The following is a 17,264-nucleotide window of genomic DNA, read 5'->3' as shown; positions in this document are numbered from 1 at the left end:
GGAATTGCCTGAGGCATCTGTAGGGGAAAGAGAAGGTGGTGTCCTCCTGTCCAGTGGAGGTAATAGGCCCAGGAAACATGGAGATGATGAAAACCTTGCTGCTTAATCCCATGAGTGGGATTGTTTCTCCCTCTCCCCTCTTAGCTGAGGGAGGCTCTAAGGGCAGGAGACTCCCAGACCATCCCTGACCCGATGACATGAGGCTCTTGAAAAAGGACTGCCTCACACGGGAGGAATGTACATCTCACTAGAGGCTTACAGTTCAGACTGTTTGCCCTTTGTTTTGCCTACCTCTGGCTAAGGTGGCCTGCCTGCATTTGGGAGTCTACCTTTGTACCAAGCTGAGAAAAAAGGTTGATACTGGACGCTGCCCCCACAGAGTGGGTAAAGGACTTACAACTGCTGCCACGGAAGGGAATTCTCCTTGAGCACAAATGGTAAAAGCCCGTGTTTCTTCTGCAGCAGGTCAAAGTTAGTAGTTTCCCTTCCCTTTGTGTGATATTTATGTAGCAGCATGTGACAATGAAAGGAAATGGCATTTCCCCGGGAAAGTGTGGTGCACCTCCTGCACCCTCGAATGCTGTGACTTTCACTTTTGCAAGGTGAGTTTGGTATAGACTGGGCTTACTGTTTTGTACTCTCTGTGCAGCATCTACTTATTATCCCTTGTTACCGTTGTGGGTAACCGTCCTGCTTTTTCTTTTGCTTGCTCAATTTATTCAGAGTGGTGCCCCCCCACTGCACTGAGACCGATTTTGACTTCTTGTGACCTAATATAAAGTAAACCTGCGTCACTACTTGCATGTCTCGATGATTAGTGTGTTGAGATAGTGTCTAATGAAGTAGCAGGAAACATATAACCTGAGACATGTGAGGAAGTCAGGTCAGAAGCGTGTGCACATGCAGAATCTGCTGACACTTAGTAACAGCAAAAAAAGCAGGTGGAAAAGAGGATTTGAATTTCTTACTTTACACTGGTGCAGGTCAGGATAGCTTTCCTTGAAGTCAATGGAGTTGCAGGGGGCTAACTGAGAGGAGACTGACCTACAGTTTCTAATGCTGAGCCTCCATCAGGACATTCCATTCTGCCCTGTTTAAATGCTATGTACTCATGACGGTTAAATGACTTAAAGAAATCCTCCTCCTTGCAGATCAAACTTATGTGTAGTTACCCTCTCAGCCAAACCGAGCAACTAGGGTGAGCCAGGAAGATCCAACTATGTGAGTGAGCTTGCCATAACTGCCGCTTAGCACAAGCTGCAGGCAGGTTTTCAGGGAGCCACACCAACTTTTCAGTGACGTGCCAGGTGTGCTCCATTTTAAGTGCCCATGGCAGTGGATCATAGCTTCCCCACCTGTAGAAGAAAAATTAATTCATCTTTGTATCAACAGTAAACCGGAGGACAGAAATCAAACTGCCCAAGGCTTTATTACTAGTTTTTAAATAAAACATCATGCCACTTTTCTAGTATGTGCCATGTTTGTTCTCAAATGTAACAGCAGTAGTTTTTTTGTCCTCTTCTCTTCCTTCCCACCCCACCCTATCCCAGTTGTTTTATTTCACTGTGAAGGAGGACATGGCATTTAATTCTCTTTACATTATTCCCCTGTTAATCCTTCTAAGATGTAAATTGCCCATAAGCATATCAGACCTTCAGTTTTAAGCAGACCTCTTCATTGATTTCAATAGGGAGCATTGCTTTAAAAACTGATGGCTCAATGATTGCTTAAGCCAAATCTAGGCTTAGGGGTATCTTTTTTTTCATTCTGCTAGGGAAACTAGACAAGGCCATTTTTCTAATGTAAGGGGCTCACTTCTGCTCCTTCAGACAAAGTTAGGGCCTTATCCACCCCTCTCAGCTCCTGTTGAAAGCCATGGGAGTTGGGGGTGCTCAGCCTGTTATTAAAATCAGGCTTTTTATGTAAGTTAATGTAAAACCAGGGAAAAGATTACAATAAAGCTTTATTTATTTATTTTATCGTTCTCCCAAATTAGCACTGCTTTACCTTTTTCCATTTGGTAAATGGCTTGTTAGCCCTTCCTCTTGGGGAGGGGTGGGGTAAAAATGGATTTGCTTTGTTTGCATACTCAATACCCTGTCAATTAACCTGTGTTCCTCTTTAACTGTTTGTGTGCTAGTAGCAATGTTAGGGGGCCATGCATAGGCATTGGATGAAACTGGACTCAGTTATTGGACTTGTCTGCAACTGGCTGGCTGACTTACTTGTCTGACTGAATGTCTACTCTGTTATTAGTGCTTGGCAACAAAGTAGTGTATGTATATAGGCCTCTATCTGTTACACTGGTGTTGCTCCAACACACTGAATCAGTGGAATGAACTCCTGATTTGCATCACTGTAAGTGAGAAGAGACTCAGGACTTAGAGTTGAGGCAACATTCCTCATCCCATAGACCTTCTTTAATAAATTTGTTACAAATTTGGGAGTTGATCTACTTGATGCATGGACCTTTTGAGTAGAAATTTAACTTTCCTCATCCATTGTAATCCTCAAAATTACCATACAAGGTTGATTTCTAAGGGTATGTCTACACTGACAGTGGCAAAGTCGCTGCCGTCAGATCGACTTCTCTGCATCGACTGAGCAGCCAGTGTAGTTCAGGAAGTTGATGCAGTAAATCCACCCCCTCAAGTGGCGTAGTGCTGGGTCGGCGGGAATGCTGTTCCTGTCGGCGCAGTGCAGTGAAGACAGCGCGCAGAAGGGAAGCACAGAAGTCGACAGGAGTTACGCAAACTACTCTGCGTAGTTTGTGTAACTCCCATCGACTGCTGCCGAATCTTCCGGTAAGTGTAAACCAGGGCTAAGCCTTTCTTTTTAGATCCTTTTTAGCTACTTTTCTGTTACAAAAAAGGGTGTAGATTGACCATGTTCATTTGCAACCCAACCCATCGCATTTACTGATATCACACTTTTCCTTTTTCACAAATTAAATCCTATACAGATATTAAAAAAAAAAAAAAAAAAAAAGACTAGGAGGAAGAAGCACGACAGGCAGTGGCAGATAGGGAGAAGTCCAAGTACATGCAAGAGCAAGATAAGAGAATAAAAGCAAAAGGGGGTGGGGAGAAGATAAAAGTTCTAGGTAAACCCAGGCTTCAAAACAAAACTCTCCGTGAGAAGTCAGAGATGCACCTGACAAAAAGGAACACAAATGTAGTTCAAGAAAAATGTATGTACCTACGGATGTGAAATATACGGGCTGTCAAGGAAATGAGAATGTCAGGAAGCAAGCTGTCAGTGGTGCTCTGTAGCAATATGAAAGGAGAGTATGTCATCCATAAACAGAGTACAAAACAATGTCACAATGGGAAGAAAATGGAATGACACGGCCCTATCCAGCAACATCAATGGCCAAACTCATACTGATTTCAGTGGGATCAAAACCATGTCCTTAGGGAGGGGTATTAACAGGGCAACTCAAAATGACAAAGTTATCTCTCTACTCATTATCATATATACTAATTACCTATATTGGGTTTTCACCCTTAACTACATTCCATTTTCACCATGATAGTTGGGGTCGTCTAAACAACATTTGGTGATAGGAGGGGTGGTGTAAAAATATGCCCCTTGGCAATGAAGAAGTGTACCCCCAGAAATTCAAGGATAACTAAGTACATACTCGTGGCATTGTTACAGGACAATGGAAGAGTAATTGCCTGGTTGGCCTCAACTCCCGTCTCTGGAGCTCACCCAACTGGTTTAGGCAAAGTGTGTGCTGACAGAACAAAGAGCTTGGGTTGTATTTGAAGGCAGTCCTTCAAGGACAGAGCAGGGAGTCTTAAGAGTAGTGGACTGAGACCCAGACCCCAGAGTTGAGGAGTCAGGAGTAAGGTGGGCCTGTGTACCCCTTAGGTAAGAGAGGCACCTTTTCTTGTGTTTAAAATCCTTTTTCTCTAAGTTTAGGTGTTGTTCCTACTGGTAAGATGAAGCATTATGGGATTTTTACAAGGCTGCATTCACCACTGGGCACAAGCTCCTGAAGGAAGGAACCACAGGATCCTGAGCCCAGTCAGGACTGTTGGTAAGAGCGCAGGGGATGTAACCAAGCACCTGGTCTAAGAACAGGAGAATCATGGGATTCCTCAGTAGGGAAAGTAAAGGCATGAGGCCCGAGGCCAAAGAAACAGGGGAAGCTGCGCCTCTGACCCCCATCTGTAACAAAATGCCCATTGACGTCAATAGGAGTTTTGCTGGATGAGAAGCCTCCAGCCTTTGGCTCTTCATTAGCATGTTGGGATTTATCTAATTCTTCAGTCATATCTGATTCAGAATTCCTTTCCTCCAAATACACAGCCTTTCCAGTTCCTTCCTCTAATCTGCATTGGTGAACTCCTTGCCATCCAAAAGATCTTTTACCTATTTAAAAAAAAAAAAGTCCTTTGTCTTTAAAAAGCTTGTGTCTGAAGTTAATTAAATAGCCCAAAAATGTAAGTCTAACACTTTGGAGCTTTTCGAGGAGAGCCCACCACTCTGTATCTGAGTACATTTCCTCCTTGGAGCAGTTCTCCTCTCACATTAATGAGCACTTCACCACAAGACTGCTTTGTTTCCTTTGGAAAATGAAGGCTTGCAGAAAATCCAGTGTGTTGATATAGCTGATTCAATTCATGTTGCCCAGTGAGACACTGGTCATTACAGGAACGTGAAATTCACTGCTATCGGAGGCTGTCCAGTCAAATATTATTGGCTGGTTTTTAATCCTTTCCCTGGGGCCCACGCCTGGACCCTTGCACTTTGATGAGAAGGTTCATGTGTTCCAGTGGCTTTAAGAACTATGCTGATGATAGTTTTAACTCCTGGCGGGGCCACCCAAGATGGACAGGTCAAAGGGTAGAGACCAGATGAAAAGCAGTCTGCTGGCACTCCAAGTCAGGGGTTAAGAAATAAGTCAACAATCTATCCTTGTGAAAAAAAAAAAAGTTATAAACTCAACACGGTAGCCTTTCCAGCAAACAGCATGATAGACAGGGATGGTGAAGCCTTGTTCGTACCTGAAGTGATGTCTGATATGGGAAGGATTCAGATTTTTAAAGAGCTGGATAGTTTTAAGACTATTAACATTATTTCCAGCTGATCAAGTTAAGATAATGATGAGGGTGATTAGATGCTATGCTTCTACTCTTAAGATGCTTCTGGTGAGGTTTGGGAAGGAATTTTTCTTTCATGTACTGTACAGCATTGCTTAATTGGCTAAGTACTTTATGATTTGTGTTTGCTTTTCTCTGAAGCCTCAGGTATCATCCACTGCCGGAAGCCAAATACCAAACTGATGACACACTCCGATTTTGACTTCCTTTAAAAGCAATTGGCTGTCAAGCAGTGACACAGACCAGAGTTTCAGCCCCACTGGCCTTCCTCTGTGTGTATGCCATCATCATCAAGGGGACCTTTGGAAGTTTTTCTGCCCTGCTCCCTCCTTCTGCATAGAGCACTCAATTAAATGAATTACAGCATTGTAAGCCACATGTCTGCTGGGATTTTAAAACTAGGAGAAAAGTCATGGCATCAATTATTCAAATGTAAAGAAAAAACAGATCTTTCTTTTTCATAGCTTGATCATAAAAAGGAAAAAAAAATAGAAATAATCAGGACATCTGATGTATAATTTAGAAGTGTGGTGATGGGTTGTCCTTTTCCTTTATCAACTAAAAATGCTCCATGTAGCTCTCCAATGTGTTTTTTCCCAGAATCTTTTTTTGATGGGGCTCGATTCTGCTCCCATCAAAGTAAATGGCAAAACTTGGTGGGAACAGGATCTGGTTTGTAGGAGTGGGCTCAACAACTACTTCATAAAATGGGACCTTTACCCTCCACTTCCTGTGACATCTGCATCTCCCAGTTCTTGCCTCTCAGGAATCTGTTTATCTCCTTCCAAATTACCTGTTGTAATTAGAGTACATTTTCTCATCTCAAGGGGAAACAGGCTTCAAATGAGTATTCCATAAAAGCAATTACTTTTTATATTGGATATCTGTACATGTAAACGTAATATCTTTTCCAATTAAACAAAATAATGAATTTTGTGTCCAGAGAGGGAGTAGCCTATACAATGTTGTTCTGTCTGCCCAGTCTATGGGGGTGTGACGGGCACCCACAAAAACGTGTGTGCAGGAAGGCAGCTGTGACTTGGCACACACAAAATGGAAAACTGCACATATGCAGGAAATGCCAATTTATACATTGGATCATCCAGGTCATGAACATAGGAGAGGACTTCTGTGATGGCACAGTAGAGGCATGTGATTTTTCCCCTCTTCCAGGGTTTCTTGCCTTCTTTGAGAATGTGGACTTGGTCACAAAACACAGTGAAAAAAAGTTTGCTATTTTGTGCTCATATCCAACGACTGGCTCTCCATTACACATTTTTTCTTAAGGTTTCCCATCGTTGCCTGATTCTTCTCCTACTATATTGACTTCAGTGGTGCTAATCCTGATTTACACCAATATAACTCAAAGGCAAATCAGTCCCAGTGTTGCATGCCACCAAGCCATTTGGGGGGATCCTTGTAATCTTAAGCAACAGTCCTGCCGGTTTAATTAATGCTGTTGGCTTCTTGTGTGCGGCTTGCTTACCAGCTTAGCCCAGGGTTGCACCAGAACCCTCGCATACCGCAAGGCATCCACCCTGCCTACTAAACTACATGGAAACTTTCCTCTGGCTGACATTGGAGGAATGGTGCTAAGGCTTCTCAGCTGGAAGTCTTTCTTCCTGCATCAGAACTGCCATCTTTCATCTGATCAAAACAGCAGAAGAGCACAGGGAGTTTTTCTCACAAAGGAATCCTTTCTGAATCTTCTTTCTTGGGGTATTTTGGAGAAAAGGCTGGAAAACAAAACCCGGGGTGCCACCCAGCAGGAGCTTCGTGCTTTTTGTTCCCAAGAAGTCGTCCATGCAAATAGTGTCCCACCTGAAGCACAAGAAGAGAGAATTTGTGGGTGAAATAAAGTAACAGAAGGCTTTACAGTAGAGAGTGAACCATTCTGATACCTTGCTGTATATGTTATAGGTGAAATCCACTCCAGCTGCATAAAATCAGTGCAGTATGGAGCAACTGAGATGAAATACACCTCACCAACCTTAGAGTCGGAGTACGGGGTACCATGTAGCCCCTGACTCCCACAATGGCTGTCCCAGCCTGTGAGATGGAATGAAACAGATGTTGGAGCTACTGGATCCTCATAATCAAGAGCCCATGGCCCCAGCCTTATCTTCCCACTCTGTGGCCTGTGTGAGGCCAGCCTTACACACCATTGCTTCACCACAGCAAGGACGCACTGGCATCCCTTGTGGGGTTGTTCTGACCTGGGCCTGCTGCACAAACCCCTGTGTGAGGCTTAAATGAGAAATAGGGTTTTGTGCTAGTCCTCCATCGCATTAATGAACTTTGCCCACAGTACACGCTGAGTGTCTGGTTATTTTATGTGATTACATAGGGGAGTGTGTAATTTATAACAAATAATAGTTCTTAACTTTTGGCACATCTCCAGCACTTTCCATCTAAGGATCTCAAAGTAATTTACAATCCTTGATAAACAAAGCCTCAGAGTAGAGCTGATTGGGAAACTGGAAAATGCCAGTTCACTGAAATGGAAACGTCACAGAAACGTATTGTTTTCAACAAAATTTTTGTTGGGAAGATTTTTCACTCCAGGGGGGAACTGAAAGAGAGACACACCCCAGAATATTGATTAAGGTATTCATCTGGGATGGGAGAGACCAGATGCAAGTCCTTGCTATGAATTGGCCTTAACTACCAGGCTATTCACTATTCTGGGGCTCATTCTCTCTCTCTTTCTCTCTCTCATGAAAAACAGTGAAGATCTGCTCAATCGATCCAGACGTCAACACTGTTAATCCACCCCCGCAAGTGGCATAGTGCTGCGTCGACGGGAATGTGGTTCCCATTGGCGCAGTGCAGTGAAGACGGCGCGCAGAAGAGAAGCACAGCAGTCGATGGGCGTTACGCTGCGTACTTTGCGTAACTACCATCGACTGCCGCCGAATCGCCAGGGTAAGTGTAGACCAAGCCCTAGAGTGAGTCAAAAAGCAGACATGTTTCCATTTCAACATGCTCCATATTACTCTTCTGTGAAGTTGGCTGAAATCTAAGTTTTAAATAACTCTTTCTTCTGGATATTGTTGAGCCTGGTATATGCTTCTGCAAAGCACATTCATTTCCCCAGTTTTAATTATGGTGCACTGAGTTGATAATGTATTGAGTGACCTCTTTGTCTGTGGACAGGACAATTTTTGGATGCTCTCCAGGGCAATATTTTCAGGGAGTCATTCTTTAGCTGTGGCCCTGTTTTCATTAAGCATGCTTTGTGTGGGATTTATGATAGTGAAAGAGGCAGATTCCTTTTCTTGGCAACATGAAATCCTTTGACAAAAATCAGTGTCAACGAAAGAGGAAAAAAAAACCAAAAACCAAGTACAAGGCTGCGAAGGATGTTCAGCATTTTGACAGAATGAAATCCACTAGGATGACATAAAAGGGAGAAAGAGAGTTGTTCCCTTCCCTGGAAGAACTCAGCTACTAGAGTTGAGACATCATTCAGGGCTTAAGGAAGTTTCTGTGCACCCTAAACTCCAGCTGAAGTCAATGGTGTTTAGCATCTCATGGGAGATGCTCCATCCCTTGCTAGAGTGGGCCTACAATAAAATAAATTAATAAATAAATGTGGTGGTTGAAGACATTTAGCCACTTTGGGCTGGGACTCAGGTAAGCCACTTTCAGTTCCTGGCTCTTCCACAGACTTTCTGTGTGACCTTGGGCAAGTTGCTTAATTATTTCTGTTTTCCCTCAATTCACCCTCCTGTAAGTTAGGGGTGTGTATTCCATGGGAAATTCAAACAGAATTGTTCTCCATTGGAACAAAACCTTGACATTTTAAAATTTCCCATGGAATGGGAATTCCAAACTTTTGTTAAGGAAAACAATGAAGTGACATTTTGTTTTGACTTTTTCAAATGAAAGTGATGCTCCTGGAGCTGTCCAGAGACTTGGCAGTCCTCTTCCAGGCTCTCTTCCTCAGAGCAGGACCCTAGAATCCCTGAGAGCCTCAGCTGAAGGTAACATGTCCAGGCTGTCAGCTCTGCAGCATCCCAGAGAGCTGGCAGGGAATCAGGCAGGTTTCTGTGGGAAGGTTTGATAAAATCGGACACATTCCCACAGAGTGTTTTGGTTTAGTCCACTTGTCATTTTCTGAAGGAAAAGCATCAGGAAAATTTCTGACCAGGTCTAATAATAACACTTTTATACCTCACAGATATGTTGTGAATTTATCCTCATTGGTGTTCTCAAAGTGCTCAGACGCTATAGAGATTGGCCAAAATATATCTACAGATGACTATTTTCCACTGGATGGAGAGTATACTTTGTATTCCATAGTACAATTAAGGGGTAAAAGAAATGGCAAAACCCAGTATGAAAATGCCATATTGGATCATCTCAATGTTCAAAATGTAAAACTCCAGGAGATGAGAAGTTTTTTTTAACAGATTTCTGCTCCTTTTTGCCTTCTCATCCGTCACCCAAATCCTAAACTACTTCTGATGGATTATAGTAATTAATTCTGTGCCGTTATAGAGTACTTTTTATCCAAAATTCTCAAAGGCTTTTGTAAAGATGGATGCGTATTACTCCCATTTCACAGAAGGGGAAACTGAAGCCTGTAGAGGTTAAGAGACTTGTCACACACAGCAAATCAGTGGCAAAATGTGAAATAGGAACCCAGGCATTCTGACGTCCTTTCCCTGAAATGACTACTGCACCACAGTACTCTCATAATTAAATCTATTCTGGGTCTCTATTCTAAAATACATATGAATTCAATCTGAAGTTTGGACTAAACCAAATCATCAGATCTGAATGTTAGAGCGTTTGTGATCTGGGTCTGGTTGTTCCCTTCTCTGATATAAGCAAATGAGGTTTTCTAAGACCCTTTCCTCTTAGTTATTTTTTAGGGATTATAAAAATAGCTCTATAAATGGCTAGGCAAATAGTGAGCAGCAACCATTATTTATTGTGTGACATCTTGCTCTGTCTTGGGCATCAAAAGTGTTTTGTTCTAACCTACGCTGTTAACACTTTGTGGAAGAGTCTGTCTTTATTGGGCACTCAGGAATCAACTAACTCAGGGGCACCCTGATCCTCATTTACAGTCTCTGGGTGCTACTTCAGTACAAAAAATAAAAAACAAAGGGGGGAGATTTGAGATTTGCAGTGTTCGCCAGACACAGCCATACTTGTACTTGCTTTGGGAACTGCTGCTCTTCCTTCATTTTGCCTTGTACTCCTGTTCAGCATGTTAACAAATTCCGTCTAGAGCTACTTTGGACAGAAATAACTCCTGAGCCAATGCTTGTTTGAACTGTGTTAACATATCTATTGTATAGCCTACAAACCGTTCTTCTTGTAATTTAAAAAACTCTGATTAGACCACCAAAAGTCAGCTGCTTCAATTTATGTGAATTTCTCATTGCCCCTGAATTCCTTTTTCCTTCTAAGATTAAACTAACATCTAAGAGTATTGATTCCCTCAGAAAATATTGCAGGCAGGTTTTCAGTTGAGAAATCTAGATGGGGGTGGGAGGGGAGAAGCTTTTAAAGAGATAAAGTGCCAGTGTTTTTCCTAATTAAATAAAAATTTAGGAAGATGCAACCCTTGGGGAAAAAAATTGCAAGAAGACTATGCAAATAATCAGCAAAGGGCCATTTTGTCCTCCCATTTACAGTGCTATAAATCTGGAGTAATTCCACTGAAGGCAATGGAGTTATACTATGGTAAAACTAGTGTGAATAAAAGAGGAATCCAAATCCAACCCTTTGAGCCACAGCCATTGTTGCTGTGGAGGAAGAGTCCGTATCAGACAAGAGCAGAAGCAAAAATGTTAGAGGAGGATGGGACTCTAAAGAAGACTGATCTGCACCATTGAAATCAATGGGAGTTTACCATTTGTTTCAATGGTAGAAGGATTGGGGCCTAAGAGAATTGACAGAGGTGCAGCTGATATGGTTGTGTCAGGATATCCACAGTATTACTTTGGTAGGATCGAAAGGGAGTTGTGGGGAGGAGGGGATAATACCAGTAATGGCAAGTTGGGAGCAGAGCTATTGCTGACAAAGAAGTGGAAGCTGGGCTAGGACAGAAGTTACAGGAAGGCCAGGAAATGATCTGGAATGGAGTCTGTTGTAGGCCACTGTAAATGCAGGTGAATATTTATTCTCAGTAGGTTGTTCTAAGTTTGAAGGGGAGAAGGGTTAAGTGCGACTCAAACAACCGAGGATGGAACCTGAAGTATTACTGCATGCATGTGTTTTGCAAACGAAAAAAAACCTACTAAAAAGGAATCACAGATGCAGTTTAATCTCCCTGTTTTATCATAATCTTCTGCATAAATCTGTTCTGTTATTTTCCCATTGTGACAGGATTTACAGTGAAAAATAAAAGTCTCTTTTCTTCCTAGAAAATTATGCATACTGTGAAGTAATTAATCTGGTTATGAAACCAAGACTGACTGACTCTGCTCCCCATGCGTCCAGCTTTTCCTCTGTTCTCCGGAGATCTCTAGAATGACAGAGCGAAATTCTGTGTGAGGTGTCCCATGTGACCACACTGAAGTCAGTGGAATTGCACCAAATGTGATGACGCTCCGAATGTGATCTGTATTTCACTCTAGTGCAGAAAAGCCTAAACATTCCGAAAAAAGATGCATCTTGTGGTGGCCGTTCACTTGGGGAATCCCTTTGGTGACCCAACTCCATTTTTATATAACCTACGTATGGGATTGAAATAGACAAGTTATGCTGGAAATGTGATTGAGTTGTGAATCATTAGCTCAGACACTTAGCTGGCACCTCTGCCACAAGCATCCCCACCCAACTTGCCCATGACTTCGTCAGTAAGCCATGGCCAAAAGTGTTCCTAAGATGACTTCTGTCCATCTTCCTGAGTCTTTGATGGCTCCAACAGACAGAGTCAAGCTGCTCCTGCTGTCTAAAAGTTCAAGATAAAGGAGACTGTAGAGCCTTATTCACCATTGAGTTACTCCAGTCTTATGTTGATAGAACTAATTGAGTTAGACCAATGTATGACTGGATTGTCATAATGGGCCATGGAATTTTTTCATTAGCTTAATAAGCCCCTAAGAAATCTTTGATAAAGCAGAGTAAGTATTTTTAAGGGTTTTTTCTCTTTAGTAGCATAAAGTAATTATATCTCTTTAGAGTCTATTCTTCTGTGAAATAAATATTGGCAATATCGGAGGATCGTTTAAAGCAGTGATTTCTTAAAAAAACAAAACCCACCACCATGCCACAATGACCTACTGATGTCCAATGTCACTTTAAAACCGCAAATGGATTTTTAAGAAAATGTGACTAAAAAAGAATAAGAAAACTAACATGATAAAATGGTTAAAACCAGGATGCATACCAAAATTAAATGGTGGGAAGTTTTCTGTCGGTCTTTCATCATAGGGGTGTGTACTGCTACCAATCCTTGTAGTATCTGAGCACCTTCCACATAAAATCAATAGCAATTGCATCTCTGCCCAGTAATGATATTTCCAATAGTTTATTTCTTTCCACAGATGCTTCTCTGGCACAATATTGTAAAGAAAAGATCCAAGCTTCAGAGCAAACTGAAGTTCTCAGTGTCCCTCTACCTATGTTGGCTCAGCTCTGTATCACTAGGTAACGTGGAGCCCGTGTACTACTATGGCCTAGAACTGGTGCTTCATTCTCTCCATTGATTATGGTGTCCTCACTGGAGTAATACAGTTCTTATTACTCTGTCTAATCTATTAATAAAACTTGTAGAGTATAAAATGCTATTTTTACATAACCACTTTCCGTTCCATATCAGACCGTTAATGGAGTTGCCAGGGTTATTTAGGCTGAAATCCTTGCTCACGCTCCACCACACAGGACTGACGAGTCATCTACTCTATTTTGCAAATACAAGCAGTTTCTTACATTGGATTCTTTTTCTACAACTAGTAAAACCTCCATTATATTTCTTGCGTTAATTTACTAAATACCTGCAGTTGTCCTGCTGCAGTAATTTGTGTATACTGTGAAGTTTTGGCATCTGTTATTGAATGTGAAATTGCATAGGGCATATGTGTATTCTTTCTATCTGCATTTTCTTACCAATCTCTTTTTTTTTCTTGCTGATTCTGACTTGCAATTGACTTTGTCTTTGCCACAGGTTTTCTGTATCTGGATGAACTTTAGGATTATGCAGTTCCTAAGTGGCTACTGTACAATCTGGTGTTAATGTGTGTTCATTTGTTTTTTGTGTTTGGGTTTGTGATTGAGAGGAGTTTAGTTTCTGAAATAACAAATAAATATATGCGGGTTCTCTCTTTCTTCATCTTGAGATCTGTGGAAAGTGATTATTATTCACTGTGAATAAGATTTGTGTCACTTATAAAGCAAATTATGCTGGATTTAACAAAGCCAGTCTTTGAAAGGCTTTTCAGCTCCGCAGTCTTAGTATCTGAGCTCCAAGTAGTTTGAGATATCTACTTGTTTGAGCCCTTGATACTGTTTGGATTCTCTTAACTGTACTACAGCATGATGTGATCTCATCAGATCTCATAAGCTAAGCAGGAGTAAGTTGACTTGCTACTTGGATGGGAGACTTCTACAGAAAACCCTAGGTGCTGCAGGAAATGAAACTGTAGATTCAGTGAATGTATCTTTTTGGAGGTGTATTGAAACAAGGATCCCCATGGTGGCCTGGATCATTTGTGACTAGAGAGAGATAAATCTACATGAGAATCTGCCTCAATAATACTGCCAAGGAAGTGAGGGTTTTCCTCCACTGGAAAAAACCAGGGGACCTGCTGGGAAACACAGGAGAACTTGTGCCTCACACTGGTTCGCTATCTTTAGTAGCCCTTGGGAGCACCATTTCCTAGGACTTTCCCTACCTCGGGCCCATCCACTCCCCTACTTTTAAAGCCTTGTTACTCACCAGAAGAAGGAGCTGTGCAAAACAGGTAACGCAGTCCTGAACTGTATTACCATTTCCAGGCGAGCACCACAGGACACAGGAATGAGCAAAATCTATCCCTTGCAGCCCTGGCTCCACCTCCACCCAATACGGGGCTGCCCACCCTCACCCCCTACGTCCTGATCCCATCTCCATGGAGAATCATGCAGCGGAGCTGGCCAGTCCGCCCCTCTCTTTGGTGCAGGAGGGCCAAATGCTGAGGCAATGGATCGGGGCCTGTGACCTGGCCAAATGCTACTGGCTTTTGCAGTTATTTCTGTGAGTTATTTCTATACAGAAAGCAATTTGTAAAGCATCTGGGCATCATCTGAGATAAAACAGACTCTATAGATGTTATCTTGTATGGGACACAAAATCATTACATCTAACTGCTGATGAGCAAAGTATTGAAATGAAACATATGGCCCGTAATTACTGCATTTGCAGATACTATATGGATGGAGAATGTAGGACAAGTAATAATAATTTTTTCTTACGAGCTATTAGAGCCACTTTTACGTTGTACTTGCAGAATGAAGCAATGTGATATCATTTATTTTGCTGCTGTACATTGGTCAATATTGCTGCATTATTATGATAATTGCAAGCAGGCTGCAGTAGTGTGGGTAATGAAAGCGAAAAAACCAGCAATATGTTCTAAGTGCAACTTGGATAGATAACGGTGGTTTTCTAGCACGAGATCAGATTAGAAGCATGAGCTGCTAAAATACTAGATTTGGGAATAAAGCATACTAAATTATTGTAATTAGACATGCTTGAGCTGGGCTACCTAGCCATCTCTCTAGTGAGAACAATAGCAAGCATGCCACTTGAGACTCTCCACATGCTGAATGCTTGATTCCTCTTGTCCTTGCATCTTTCAGGATGCAATGATTTTGCTTGTAAACAAGTAGACCCTGAACTATAAGAAGTAAATACAGTTACCTTCTATTGTAACTGAATCATCATTACCACTACAGTGAGTGAGCCAGAACTTATGTCCTTTATGCCCGTGTAAATTCATTGGCTATCCTGGAGTCACCTTCTATATACATTGGTGTAATTGATATCAGAATCTGACCCAGTGAGCCTAAAGAAGAAACCTCCATACTCCAGGGTCTTTCACTGACTTATATATAGCAGCCAAGACTTTATAAAGTGACTAGTAATGATTTTGAGCTCTTCAGTTTCTTGGGTGCCCAATTTGAGACACATTAAAGGAGTTTGGTTTTTTAGAAAGTGCTGAGCACTCTCCTTCTGAAAATTAGGCCTCATTAAGGTTGGCATCCAAAAACTGAGGCATTCAAAATCATTAGTCACTACAGTAAATCATGCCTAAGCTGATGTGTATTTATTTATGTGTAATAATTTCGTGTCTCAGGGGAGTAGTTCCATTGCTTTCCAAAGGGCTACTGATGTGAACAAGGACTACTTGTGTTGAGTATGGGCTTGCAGGATCAGTGCCTCACGTTGTGATCTATTTGAAAGTGTTGCATCATATTAAATACTAGAGCTGGTCAACACTCAGAATTTCCATTTCCTAGGGGATTCAGACCCTTCAGAAATTCCCTTTTGTCCCAAACCGGAATGAAAAGTAGAAATTTCAAAATTTACCACAATATGGAATTTCTGAAAAATGTTGAGAAACACCTAATGACCCGCTTGAAGCACTTCATTTCAATCAGGTCAAAGAGCGTTGGTTTGACTTTTATAGTCTATTATCACTTTATAATATGATCTCATATTCCATTTGTTAAAGTGAAAACAAAGCTCTTCATAAGTTTTCCTCAAAAATTTCAACGAAATCTATATGGTCCCATGACATGTTTTGGTTGTGTCAAATTGGCATTTTCCTACAGAAAGCTGTTCTGCTGGCAGACTTTCAACCAGCTCTGTTAAATAGCAAAAATCTAAGGCACAGCATTATTGGTTACAATTGATTGAGTGCATACGAATGGAGCAAAGGCATGATAAAATCAATTCCTAATTGTACTTAGGCGTCGTCAGTTCTCGTTTCTTATTATGCTTGTGGAATGCAAAAATGTAAGACTGCTGTATGTTGGTCAATAATACAATCCCAGCTGTTTTATTAGGATAGCTACAAGCAGACTAATGTACTCAAGCAAAAGAAGATTCCCAGAAAATTTCAGTGCCGTTTCAGTGAATAAGGGGTACTTAATGAGCATTTCCCATAAATGAGATGAGTAATAAAGAATAGCCGTTTTGTGATGGATGGGATAATGCTGTTTTTTCATGGAGCAAAAGGGCAAATTATAGTGGGGAATATTAACTTCTTAAGGGCAGGGATTGTCTTTGCCAATGTGTTTGTTTGCAAAGTGGCTATCATGCTTCAGGGGCTACAATATTCAGGCTGCAGCGCTGTCGGGGAGAGGGTCCACCTTGACCACGGCATGACAGGCTGCATCGCTGCTCACCAGGTCAATATGCCACTCACTCAGCTTTGGCGGGGGTAGGAGAAGGAGCAGATGGGGTCAGGGTTCTGTTGGGGGTAGAGGTGGGTGCAACGGCAGGGTCAGGTTGCGGGTAGAGGTGGGTGCCTCAGGGGAAGAGGAGGGTCAGGCAAGGGGGACGAGGCAAATCTATGCCCCCCCCCCCACATACTTTAAATGGCACTCCCCCGCCCCTGGTATTTATCTCTACTGTATTAGCACAGCACCAAGAGGCACCAGTCAGGATTGTGCCCCATGATGCTGGGGACCGCACAAACCTAGGGTTCAATTGTGACTTTGGGCCCAGGGTGTAGGGGGGGAGGGGTAAACTGCAGCTCCCTCGGACAAGAAGTCCCAGAAGGCATTGTGATTCAGACTCCCCTTTGAGACACAATGTCTAAATCCAAGGGTGAGGCAAGAGTGATACGCCACTGGCCTCTACCCGCAGCAAGTGTAGACACCCTAGATGCCAGCAGTGCTACGTTGGCTAGCAGTGGATAGGGCAGTGGAGACAGAGATCTCTGTCAGTTCCCCACCCCTTGCCCCACTTGCTCTGGAGAGGGAGTAACGGGTCTCTACACCCCCAGACTCATGGCTCAGCTGGCTTGTGTAAGACCAGTTGGGGGACTCTTAGTAAGTTCCCCCATTGGAGGGATGTAGTCCAAGTTGCAGTCTAGGCCCCAGAGGAGGCGGTGGATGGCCAGTATCAACCACACAGTGTTTTATCAACGTTTCAGCACATGCCTGAAGACAGGAACAAAGGATTCCCACTTGCTTTGTAGCTTG

At 42.4% G+C, this 17,264-nt stretch overlaps 1 protein-coding gene across 2 annotated transcripts in view; it reads left to right on the top strand.

Moving 5' to 3' along the window:
• Positions 1-17,264, top strand: part of GALNT9 (polypeptide N-acetylgalactosaminyltransferase 9) — a 283,879-nt gene that overhangs the window by 108,784 nt on the left and 157,831 nt on the right. The gene's annotated exons all lie outside the window — the stretch shown is intronic.

This window comes from Emydura macquarii, unplaced genomic scaffold (assembly GCF_026122565.2).
Source record: "Emydura macquarii macquarii isolate MOO-44397 ecotype Brisbane River unplaced genomic scaffold, CSIRO-AGI_Emac_v2 contig_554, whole genome shotgun sequence".
Classification (NCBI taxonomy): Eukaryota; Metazoa; Chordata; order Testudines; family Chelidae; genus Emydura; species Emydura macquarii.
The sequence above is the reverse complement of the archived record's forward strand: the minus strand, read 5'-3'. Positions and strand labels throughout refer to the sequence as shown.